Source organism: Arachis hypogaea, chromosome 14, assembly GCF_003086295.3.
Source record: "Arachis hypogaea cultivar Tifrunner chromosome 14, arahy.Tifrunner.gnm2.J5K5, whole genome shotgun sequence".
NCBI classification, from domain to species: Eukaryota; Viridiplantae; Streptophyta; class Magnoliopsida; order Fabales; family Fabaceae; genus Arachis; species Arachis hypogaea.
In genome coordinates, this window is record NC_092049.1 from 122,967,311 (window position 1) to 122,977,247 (window position 9,937).

A 9,937-nucleotide genomic window follows, 5' to 3' on the forward strand; every position below is an offset into this window, starting at 1 on the left:
GACATCCTTGTTGAAGCAGATCCAAAACCTGAGAGGACGCTGAAGAGGAAATTAAGAGAAGCCAAATTACAACAAACCAGCGAGCACCTGTCAGAAGTTTTTGAAAAAGAAGAGGAGATGGCTAATGAAAATAATAATAATAATGCAAGGAGGATGCTTGGTGATTATACCACGCCTACTTCCAAGTTTGATGGAAGGAGCATCTCCATCCCTGCCATTGGGGCAAATAATTTTGAGCTGAAACCTCAGCTAGTTGCTCTAATGCAATAAAACTGCAAGTTCCATGGACTTCCATCTGAAGATCCCTATCAGTTTTTAACTGAATTCTTGCAGATCTGTGAGACTGTAAAGACGAATGGAATAAATCCTGAAGTCTACAGGCTCATGCTTTTCCCTTTTGCTGTAAGAGACAGAGCTAGAATCTGGTTGGACTCACAACCTAAGGATAGCCTGGACTCCTGGGATAAGCTGGTCACGGCCTTCTTGGCTAAGTTCTTTCCTCCTCAAAAGCTGAGCAAGCTTAGAGTGGATGTTTAGACATTCAAGCAAAAAGATGGTGAATCCCTCTATGAAGCTTGGGAAAGATACAAACAGATGACCAAAAGATGTCCTCCTGACATGCTTTCAGAATGGACCATTCTGGATATATTCTATTATGGTCTGTCTGAGTTCTCTAAGATGTCACTGGACCATTCTGCAGGTGGATCCATTCACCTAAAAAAAAATGCCTGCAGAAGCTCAAGAACTTATTGACATGGTTGCTAATAATCAATTCATGTACACTTCTGAGAGGAATTCTATGAATAATAGAACGCCTCAGAAGAAGGGAATTCTTGAGATTGATGCTCTGAATGCCATATTGGCTCAGAACAAAGTGTTGACTCAGCAAGTCAACATGATTTCTCAAAGCCTGAATGGATGGCAAAACGCATCCAACAGTACTAAAGAGGCATCTTCTGAAGAAGAAGCTTATGATCCTAATAACCCTGCAATAGTAGAGGTAAATTACATGGGTGAACCTTATGAAAACACCTATAACTCATCATGGAGAAATCATCCAAATTTCTCATGGAATGATCAACAAAAGCCTCAACAAGGCTTTAACAATGGTGGAAGAAACAGGCCAAGCAAGCCTTTTCCATCATCTTCTCAGCAACAGATAGAGAATTATGAACAGAATAATTCTAATTTAGCCAACTTAGTCTCTGATCTGTCAAAGGCCATTTTAAGTTTCATGAGTGAAACAAGGTCCTCCATAAGAAATCTGGAGGCACAAGTGGGCCAGCTGAGTAAGAAGATCACTGACATCCCTCCTAACACTCTTCCAAGTAACACTAAAGAGAACCCAAAAGGAGAGTGCAAGGCCATTGAGGTAGCCAACATGGCCGAACCTACATGGGAGGAGGAGGACGTGAATCCCAGTGAGGAAGACCTCCTGGGACGTCCAGCGATCAATAAGGAGGATCCCTCTGAGGAACCAAAGAAATCTGAGGCTCATATAGAGACCATAGAGATTCCATTAAACCTCCTTATGCCCCTCATGAGCTCTGATGAGTATTCCTCTTCTGAAGGGAATGAGGATGTCACTGAAGAGCAAGTTCCCAAGTACCTTGGTGCAATCATGAAGCTGAATGCCAAATTATTTGGTAATGAGACTTGGGAAGATGAACCTCCCTTGCTCATCAATGAACTAAGTGATCTGGATCAACTGACATTGCCTCAGAAGAAACAGGATCCTGGAAAGTTCTTAATACCTTGTACCATAGGCACCATGACCTTTGAAAAAGCTCTATGTGACCTTGGGTCAGGGATAAACCTCATGCCACTCTCTGTACTGAAGAAACTGAGAACTCTTGAGGTACAGGAAGCCAACTTCTCACTAGAGATGGCAGACAGATCCATGAAAATAGCTTATGGAAAAGTAGAGGACATGTTAGTAAAGGTTGAGGGTCTTTACATCCCTGCTGATTTCATAATCTTGGATACTGGAAAGGATGAGGATGAATCCATCATCCTAGGAAGACCTTTCCTAGCCACAGCAAGAGCTGTGATTGATGTGGACAGAGGAGAATTGATCCTTCAAGTAAATGAGGACAACCTTGTGTTTACAACTCAAGGATCTCTCTCTGCACCCATGGAGAGGAAGCATACAAAGCTTCTCTCAAAGCAGAGTCAACCAAAGCCCCCACAGTCAAACTCTAAGTTTGGTGTTGGGAGGTCTCAACAAAGCTCTGGAACTCTGTAAGGCTCCATGAGAGCCCACTGTCAAGCTATTGACGTTAAAGAAGCGCTTGTTGGGAGGCAACCCAATGTTTATTTATCTAATTTTATTTTATTTCTATTGTTCTTTTATGTTTTATTAGGTTCATGATCATGTGGAGTCACAAAAAAAATAGAAAAATAAAAAACAGAATCAAAAACAGCAGAAGAAAAATCACACCCTGGAGGAAGACCTTACTGGCGTTTAAACGCCAGTAAGAAGCATGTTTTGGGCGTTCAACGCCAGAACAGAGCATGGTTCTGGCGCTGAACGCCAGAAATGGGCAGCATCTGGGCGTTTGAACGCCAGGATTGCACCCTGGAGGAGAACTGGCGCTGAACGCCCAGAACAAGCATGGTTCTGGCGTTCAACGCCAGAAATGGCCCCCCAAATGGGCGCTGAACGCCCAGAACAAGCATGGTTCTGGCGTTCAACGCCAAGAATGGCCAACAAATGGGCATTCAACGCCCAGAACAAGCACCAATCTGGCGCTGAACGCCCAGAGTTGTGTGCATGGGCATTTTGCATGCCTAATTGGGTGCAAGGTTGTAAATCCTTGAACACCTCAGGATCTGTGGACCCCATAGGATCCCCACCTACCTCTACTCACTTCTTCTCACCCCTCTTTCACGCAATCTCATAAACACTCTTCCCCATCACCTCTTCACCATTCACATCCATCTTCACTTCCCAATAAACCCCACCTACCTTCAAAATTCAAAATCGATTTCCCTTCCATCCCACCCTATATGATCGAACCTACCCCCCCTGTCTTCCCTATATATACCTCTCCATTCTATTCCATTTTCACACAACACAACCATCTTTCCTTCACCTTAACCGAACCCACTTCTCTCCCTCTCTTCCATACCTTCTTCTTCTTCTTCTATTCTTTCTTTTCTTGCTCGAGGACGAGTAATTTTCTAAGTTTGGTGTGGTTAAAAGCATAGCTTTTTGTTTTTCCATTACCATTGATGACACCTAAGACCGGAGAAAGCTCTAGAAAAGGCAAAGGGAAGACAAAAGCTTCCACCTCCGAGTCATGGGAGATGGAAAGGTTCATCTCCAAAGCCCATCAAGACCACTTCTATGATGTTGTGGCCAATAAGAAGGTGATCCCCGATGTCCCTTTCAAACTCAAGAAGAATGAGTATCCGGAGATCCGACATGAGATTCAAAGAAGAGGTTGGAAAGTTCTAACCAACCCCATTCAACAAGTCGGCATCCTTATGGTTCAAGAGTTCTATGCCAATGCATGGATCACTAGGAACCATGATCAAAGTAAGAACCCGAACCCAAAGAACTACACTACAATGATTCGGGGGAAATACTTAGATTTTAGTCCGGAAAATGTGACGCTGGCGTTCAACTTGCCAAACATGGAAGAGAACGCACGCCCCTACACAAGGAGAGTCAACTTTGATCAAAGGTTGGACCAAGTCCTCATGGACATATGTGTGGAAGGAGCTCAATGGAAGATTGACTCCAAAGGCAAGCCGGTTCAACTAAGAAGATTGGACCTCAAACCCGTGGCTAGAGGATGGTTGGAGTTCATCCAACGCTCTATCATCCCCACTAGCAACCGGTCTGAAGTTACTGTAGACCGGGCCATCATGGTCCATAGTATCATGATTGGTGAAGAAGTAGAAGTTCATGAAGTCATCTCCCATAAATTCTACAAAATAGCCGATAAGTCCTCTCCCATGGCAAGGCTAGCTTTTCCTCATCTTATTTGCCATCTATGTTACTCGGCTGGAGCTTTCATAGAAGGCGACATTTCCATTGAGGAAGAGAAGCCCATCACTAAAAGCCCATAGTATAAATAGAACTTTTTACTATTGTATTTGAATCTTTGGTCTCAGTTTTATTCGATTGTTCATCTTAGGAGACTATTGATCACGCCTAAGGGGGCTGGCCTCACGGCCATGCCTGAACCTTTATCACTTATGTATTTTCAACGGTAGAGTTTCTACACTCCATAGATTAAGGTGTGGAGCTCTACTGTACCTCGAGTATTAATGCAAGTACTATTTTCTTCTATTCAATTCAACTTGTTCTTATTCCAAGATATTCGTTGCACTACAACTTGATGAATGTGATGATCCGTGACAATCATCATTATTCTCACCTATGAACGCGTGCCTGACAACCACCTCTGTTCTACATTAGACCGGACGCGTATCTCTTGGATTTCTTAATCAGAATCTTCGTGGTATAAGCTAGAATTGATGGCGGCATTCATGAGGATTCGGAAAGTCTAAACCTTGTCTGTGGTATTCCGAGTAGGATCCGATGATCGAATGACTGTGACGATCTTCAAACTCGCGAGTGCTGGGCGTTAGTGACAGACGCAAAAGAATCAAGGGATTTTATTCCAGTAGGAGCGAGAACCAACCAGTGATTAGCCGTGCTGTGACAGAGCGCGTGAGCATAGTTTTTACTGCGAGGATGGGATGTAGCCATCGACAAGGGTGATGCCTCCAGACGATTAGCCATGTAGTGACAGCGCAGAGGACCATTTTCCAGAGAGGACGAAAAGTAGCCATTGACGACGGTGAACCCCTACATACAGCTTGCCATGGAAATGAGTAAGAAGGATTGAGTTGAAGCAATAGGAAAACAGGCGTCCTAGAGTCATACAGTATCTCCATTCGCTTATCTGAAATTCCTACCAATGAATCTACATAAGTATTCTATCCTTTACTGTTATTTCAGCTAAATATCCAATCCAATTACAATTTAATCTGCCTGACTGAGATTTACAAGGTGACCATAGCTTGCTTCATACCAACAATCTCCGTGGGATCAACCCTTACTCACGTAAGGTTTATTACTTGGACGACCCAGTGCACTTGCTGGTTAGTTGTGCGAAGTTGTGAAGTTATGTTTGGACCATGGTTCTGTGCACCAGTGTTTGGCGCCATAGCCAGAGAAAGAACGAGTAAATAATTTTACAAATACAAATCTGAGTGATCACGATTTCTCACACCAGTATGCTCCAAGTTGAATTGCAAAGGTTGGTGTAGAGCTCGATTGAATGGGTCTAGAAATTTGTTTGGACACTTCAGTGAGAATTCGAATTGCTTGCCACCCGGTTGGAACACTGATGATCAACACGAAGACGGGTGCAAAAGTAAGGTTTGGGACCCCGGAATTCATCCCAACAATCAATACTCTTGGGGCCTTGTCACTTGTTTCAACTTGCTTGAAAGCTTGACACGCCTAGTTTGGGATCCCAGAGGCTATTGGAGTTGCAAACATTGGTGGGGATTCCCTGAAGAGTTCAAGCACAAGCCACCATGACAAGGAACTCACCAAATGTCCAACTTAAGGACTTTAACTAAAAGTGCTAGGTGGGAGACAACCCACCATGGTATGATCGTTCTTTTCTCTCCTTAGTTTTATTTTAGTGACTCTTCTACATATTACTGCATATAGTCTACATTCTCATCTGCATACTGCAAAAAAAAATTTGGTAGAAAGTTACATGGGAACTGTGCAGAAAGCGTGCCAATCGCACAAGCAGCATCATGCGTACGCGTACCTCACGCGTGCGCGTCATTTGAAAATTTGGCACCTCACGCGTACACGTCAATAACGCGCACGCGTGACCCAGAAAAATCGACGTAAAAGGTGTATTGGCCGAAAGTTGTGTTGGCTTGGTGCTGGCACTGTGCTAGGGGCACAATATGCATCACGCGAACGCGTCCCCGACGCGTGCGCGTCATTTTACATTTTTGCTCATTCACGCGTGTGAGTGCCTGACGCACACGCGTCGTATGCACTTTTGGCCACAACCCAGAATGAACAGATAGTTGTGCGTGCGCCAGGCTACTCGCGTGCGACTAGCACAACGAAGGGGCACGCGTACGCGTGCGCGACGCTCTCGCGTCGCCTTCCCAATTGCGCGTGCCACGCGTACGCGTCAGCCATGCGTACGCATCGATCGGGCTGCATCACCAGATCCCTGCGCCGCCCAGTTTCTCATTTTATCTTTCCAAATCCTAATTTCTTTCTTCTTTCTTTCTTTCTTTTTCTTTCTTCTTTATTCTCCATTCTTCTTCTTCTTCTTCTTCTTTCTTTACTCTTTTCTTCTTCTTTTCCCTTCCTTCATATTTTCTTCACCTCACATTCTCCATCACTTCTCTCTTTATCACCTTCTTCTCAAGGTTCTTTCTTTCTATTTTCCCTCTCTTCTTCTTCTTAATTATCTATTTTTGCATTATTTTACTTGGTGTTAGAAATCTAATAGGGTGATTATTCTCTTCTATAATTGCTTGTGGATTATTCAGGAGTTATTTGACAATTAATATTGATTGTTTTTGGGTTGCTTGCATGTTCGGATTTAATACTTTCCCTAACATATTTTACATGCATACAACGTGTTTGTGAAAAAGTCCGTATGGCATTATGCATTTTTAATTATTCTATCCTTCTACTCTAAATGCCTGTTTTTCACAAAACCCTTGAATTATTTTATTAATTAAATATAATTGTCAATACAAACGTGATTGTTAGTTTGTTACGAGTGATAATACATTTTGGCTTTTAATGCTTGATCTATGCTACTCATGCCTTTTCCGGCATGCTAATAAACATCTTGCATTTAATTGCCTTACTATTTCTTGCTATATTTCTGTTGATGTCCTAATTGCATGGAGCCGCGACCATGTGTTAACGACATTCTTCTTTACATTGGCATGCTTATCACTTGTACTGTCCTCCTCCTTGCTCTATCCCTTTGAATTCATGCCCCTTTCTTTTCTCCCTTTTCAGGATGGCCACCAAGAAGGGTAAAGAGAAAGCCGCTAACAAACCACCAAGAGGGAAGAGGAAAAGTTTCTAACTGGAGCAATAAACAAGTCTGTCGCACAATCTTTAGAGAAAAAGCAACAGTTGTAGCCACCCGTCCACTTGCACATCTCTGTATGCACCGAGGACGGTGCAATCTTTAAGTGTGGGGAGGTCGATACCGATCTCCGTGGGTTAGTCACTTTCTTCTCAACACCAATTTTTATTTTTCTTTGTTTGTTCATTGTTGCATTTGCATATGTAATTGCATGTTTGTTTGATTTTGTGCATATTCTACCACTGCTTGGTTGAAGTGATGAACTCTTTTTCAAGAAATTATCTTATAGCATTTCACTAACTTGAATTAAAACTTTTGTTAAACTTGTTTGAAGAAATTTTATTTTGGAACATGGTTTAGAGCTCGAACACACAAAACCAGTGAGATTTTGAGCCTATTTGGTTGGTTGCATTTTATCAACCAATATTTTATTTTGGTGTGTGTGTTGTTCTCTCTAAAATTGTGATCTATATCTTGCTTGATTCTATATTTCCATGTTTAATGTATGCATATACTTATATGATTGAGGCCTTGTTTCACTTAACTTACGTACCCATATGGCCTTAACCTTTTCATTATCCTTTGCAAACCAAAGTTGAGCCTATTTTACCCATTTGTTCTTTACTTTAGCTCATCACTAACTTTATGCGTAAAACAATAATGTCCCTAATTTGAATCCTTGGTTAGCTTAGACTAGTGAAAGTGCTCACAAATTAAGTGTGGGGAAATTGGGATTGAAAACACTTGGTTTGAAAATTGGGTGTTGTATATTCTTGTGAAAATGTGCAAAACAATAGTTAAGCACATATTATTACATTCAATACTTTAATCATATGCATTGAGAAAAAAATGAAAAAAATAAAAAAAAATTAAAAAAAAATATAGAGAAAAAGAAAAGAAAAAGAGCAAACAATAAGAAGGGGACAAAATGTCCCAAAGAAGATGATAGCAATGCATATGAGTTGTACTCAAATTTAGGATGCATGAATATTTTGTAAACATAGTTAATTTGCAGTTAGATTTTATATTCTAATTACATGGATTGTCTTAAGTTAGGTGGAAAGTTTAGGTTGATCAAGGATTCAGATTTTAGTCCACTTGACCAAATACAATCCTACCTTGACCTTGACCCCATTACAACCCTTAAAAGACCTCTTGATTTGTGTATTTGTGCATTAAATATTTGTTGATTGGTAGAAGAAGAGCAAGTCTTAGAAAGCATGGTTAGTAGAGAATTGAGAGAATCAAACCTTAAACACTTGAACAATTAGAGTGTATGCACTTCCAGTGAGGGTTCGATGCTCGATTCTTTGTTCTCGGCTTTCATGAGGTATTTTCTTCTGCAAGTCTACTTGTACTTCATTCTTATGATTTGAATTAGTGAAATCCAGTTCATATTTGTTCTTGAAAAGTTTATCTATTTTTAACCAAGTGCGTAGAAACATTTTGCATGTAGTTGCATTCATATAGATAGGTTGCATTTCATCTATTCTACCATTCCTCTTCACTCTTTTAGTTCTCTTGAGTTTAGCATGAGGACATGCTAATGTTTAAGTGTGGGGAGATTTGATGCACCACTATTTCGTGGTACATCTTGTGCTTAATTGAGTAGATTTTCATCCACTATTCTCACATTTATTCATAGAATCCGCATGTTTTACACTTTCCTTCCTGATTTTGTGCTATGATTGAAAATATGCTTCTTTGGCCCTAATTTCGCTAATCTTAATCCTCTCTTATTACCATTCGATGCCGTGATATGTGTGTTAAGTGTTTTCAGAGATTATAAGGTAGGAATGGCTTAGAGGATGGAAACGAAGCATGCAAAAGTGGAAGGAATACAAGAAATTGAAGGAACTGCAAAGGTGTCAGTCCTGACCTCTTCGCACTCAAACGGTCATAACTTGAGCTACAGAGGTCCAAATGAGGCGGTTCCAATTGCGTTGGAAAGCTAACATCCGCGGCTTCTCAACGATATATAATTCGTCATAGTTACCATGCTGTTAGGTGACACGCACGCGTGGATCACGCGTACGCATGACCTGGCAAAAGTTCAATCCACGCGTACGCGTGACAGAGCCACGTGCTGGACGTATCAAAAATCACTGGGGGCGATTTTTGGGCTGTTTTTGACCCAGCTTTCAGCCTAGAAAACATAGATTAGAGGCTACAGAGTGGGGGAATCAATTCATTCAATCAGAGACACTTCTCATTCACATAATTTTAGGTTTAGATGTAGGTTCTAGAGAGAGAAGTTCTCTCCTCTCTCTAGGTTTTAGGATTTAGGATTTCTCTTCTACTCTTATTGATTACTCATTGTTATTACTTTAGTTTGTGAACTTTTGATGTTAGATTCAATTCCCATATTAATGCAATTACTTTCCCTATGGTTATTGTTGCCTTCATTGACTTGTGTTATTGATGCTTGCAATTGGTAGTTAGATCTATTTTCCTTGCTAGTTTTCTATATTTTTATGTTGTGCCTTCCAAGTGTTTGATAAAATACTTGGGAGGATTTTAATTTAGATTTTTACCCTTTTGGCCTTGGTTGAGTAATTGGTGACACTTGAGTTATCAAACTTCTTTGTTGATTGTTAATTGAAGGTTGCTAATTGACTTGAATTTCACTAACTCTAGTCTTTCCTTGGGAGTTGACTAGGACTTGAGGATTCATATTAATTTATCCACTTGACTTATGTTCAGAGTTAGAGGTCGACCAAGTGGGAGCAACGGACAATTCTCATCACAATTGATAAGGATAACTAGGATAGAACTTCCAATTCTCATACCTTGCCAAGAGTCTTTATTAGTTGTTAGTTTATTTCCTC

General features: G+C 41.0%; 1 non-coding gene across 1 annotated transcript; it reads right to left on the reverse strand.

Annotated features, from left to right (window-relative positions):
• Positions 1–516: 516 nt before the first annotated feature.
• Positions 517–624, reverse strand: LOC112746553 (small nucleolar RNA R71). Its single transcript, XR_003174432.1, has one exon. It is a non-coding gene; the product is annotated as a small nucleolar RNA R71 (small nucleolar RNA).
• Between the last annotated feature and the right edge of the window lie 9,313 nt (positions 625–9,937).